The sequence below is a fragment of the Schistocerca nitens genome, chromosome 1 (assembly GCF_023898315.1).
Source record: "Schistocerca nitens isolate TAMUIC-IGC-003100 chromosome 1, iqSchNite1.1, whole genome shotgun sequence".
In the NCBI taxonomy this organism is placed as follows: Eukaryota; Metazoa; Arthropoda; class Insecta; order Orthoptera; family Acrididae; genus Schistocerca; species Schistocerca nitens.
Window position 1 is genome coordinate 1,179,490,391 of NC_064614.1, and position 3,078 is coordinate 1,179,493,468.

Here is a 3,078-nt window from a genome sequence, read left to right on the forward strand (position 1 = left end):
CAGGTGTTATGGCATAGGAAGGTATAGTGTTGCATGGGTGTATTAACCTTCAAATCTTTGAAAAAGGTACACTCACTGATGTAGAGGGTCGAATGATTAGAATGGTGAAGTTAGTTAAAGGAAGAAGGTTTACAGTCATGAACTTCGTTAAAATGTGAAGGAATATTGAAAGCCAGAGGCTGTATGTGTGTGACATTTTGTTGCGCAGCATAGTACTATGGTACCATAATGGAAGTGGGCCAGCGGAGCACCAGGTTAAACAACACGAAGGAGAACACTGTGTCACTGACCAGCAGAGGACGTGACAAGAAGCAGCTCGCCACATGCCAGGGTGTCAACACTGAGGGGGGTAACTGGGTCAGTTACACCAGCTGAGCAACATCAGAATACTCCGCCAACCTACTGGGGAGGAAGAACCGCAAACATCATTAGCTGAAAGCCATATTTAAGGACAAAGAGCCAGCTCTTCATCATCGACCATCGTGAGTTGTTGGAGTGATGTAGAGCCTGTGTCACTCAGTACTATCATCGGTTTGGAGTCATCACTGTCTTTGCAGTCATCATAATAGTCACTGTCGTAAGACAGGTCGACGCCTAGGAGACACGAGGATGACTCCGCTACTGTAGTCACCACCATCTTCATTGGATGCCATCAGCAGGCAGCCACCTGTAATGGGAGTTATTGCCTGGGGTGTGTTGTGGTAACACACAATTACAATCATCCTGTGACACTGCCTCCACACCACCGAGCGAGGTGGCGCAGTGGTTAGACACTGGACTCGCATTCGGGAGGACGATGGTTCAATTCCGCGTCCGGCCATCCTGATTTAGGTTTTCCGTGATTTCCCTAAATCGCTCCAGGCAAATGCCGGGATGGTTCCTTTCAAAGGGCACGGCCAACTTCCTTCCCCGTCCTTCCCTAATCTGATGAGACCGATGACCTCACTGTCTGGTCTCCTTCCCCAAACAACCCAACCCAACCCTCTATCTTGGCCACAATAATGCGTTCACTGCCTCCACAAACGTCATGACCAGTGACCCTGGCCTGCTGACACCACCAGACAGCCACAGCTAGGGATGGTCACTGAGACAGGGCACTGACATGTCCTGCTGCCGCTGCCGCCATGCCTCCAGCCACGATCACAATAGAGACCCTCAGTGTGTCGCTCCAGCTTCCTTGGTACAGCCCAGCAAGGCCGTGGCACCACTGCTGAGGCAGCGGTTTCCAGTTACGCCAGTGGAGTTACAGTCACAGCAGCAGGTGCATGTGCGACTGTCTGCCAACCATCTTCATCGCTGCTGAGGATATTACGAGCGGAAGCAAACCTCACCCAGAGTGCCAACAACCAGTGTACTGCAGCTGATCAATAAATGTTGTTATTCTGTCATCAGGAGCCATCTGTGGGCATACCCCTACCATTCTCTACCTCATGCCCGACAGAGAACCCAGGTTTGAATCCAGCAACAGACTGGTGTCAGGAAGATTGCTGAGGCATCGTGATGGATGGACCTCGTGGAGTTAGGAGTCAGCAGTACTGAGCACCTACAGTGGCAGTGTGTCTTGCAGCAAAGGAAGTAAGTGCCGATGTCAGTTATTTTGGTTTCGAGCCTGTTGCGTGGTCCCTTTTCCTGCCTTTTGCCTGTATTATTTTTGTTTTCTTTGGATATATTTTTCTCTTGATTAAATTGTAGTCATGGTGAAGGAACTTTCAGCCATTGAGGTTACTGAGCAACTTAGGGATCAGGTGGATAAACTGCAGATATTGGTAAACGTGCTCAGAGCAGCAGAGAGGGAACAGTCACTTCCCAATCCAACCATCCTGGATGGCACTGCTACGGGATTGGTTATCCTATTTTCAGGGAAACAGGTGGAAGATGTTTTCATCTTTTTGACAATTTGGCTACGGATGCCAAATTTGTTGGATGGAGTAAGAAGCATTTACTATGTGTTACCAGACTGAAGTTCATGGGAGTTTCTAGAGCACATGTTACGTGTAATGTGAATCTGAAGGAGTTTAAAACATTTGAGGATTTTCAGGAAGGGTTGGTAGAGAATATTGGAAGAAGAACACTGTAATATGTTGTTGGAAACAAATTACTAGGGTTTCTCATAAGCAGGATGAATCAACTGAAAGTTTCGCAGACCATATTCATGAAATCAATATAGATACCTATGAGCTCAAGGATGGTGATAGGATTAATTCGGTAATTTTGCGGGAAGCAGAGCAGAGGGCTCTTGACGCGATTTTGAGGGGATTACAACCAGGAATGCCAAGAAAGGTTAGTTTGGAATTTCCTAAGTGAAGCATTGGCTACTGCATTATCAATAGAGGAAATTGAGTCATTGACTAGGCCATGTGAATGTCAGACAGGGTTTAGTACCGACATAAATTGTTTTCAGTGTGGACGAAAGGGACAAATACAAAGAGATTGCAGAGAGCAACGTTGCAGGTATTGTCAGAAATTTGGTCACTTGGATCAGCAATGCCATACCAGAAATTAGCAACAACGAAGTTTCAGTCATAGGGTAGATCCTATGGGCAGCAGTAAAATGGCACAGGGGGCGGGGTGTCCACTATGCCACACTCCAAGTAACAGTTAGAGCATGTAAGAAAGCAGTGGCAGACTTTTTTCTGACCAACTATGTGGGGGCTAAATTATGTAAAATGTTGGATACCAGTTCTCAGGTGTCGGTGGCAAGTAAGCTAGTATTTGGGGCAAATACGTTAAATGCACCACATTGGATGTAAAGTGACATAGGTGTAGGGTGTGTAAATTCACTCGGTACTGGAGTGTTTAAGTGCCGGGTGGGGAAGGTTAAATTCCAAGTGGATGCAGAAGTTCTTGCCATGGTCAGCGATAGGTACGACGTTATTCTTGGACTCGATTTCCTAGTTGCACATCGCGCCATAATTGACCTGGTTGGAATGGCATACGGTATAACTGGATGGAACTTTGTTTCAACTAGGCTCTGCAGCCGGAATACCTTAAGTGCCGCAATGTCTGCCCCATGGCCAGGAGAAACCAATTAACTTGCGTACAAGGCCACTTAAGGTCAATTTTCTGGATCGCATTCGA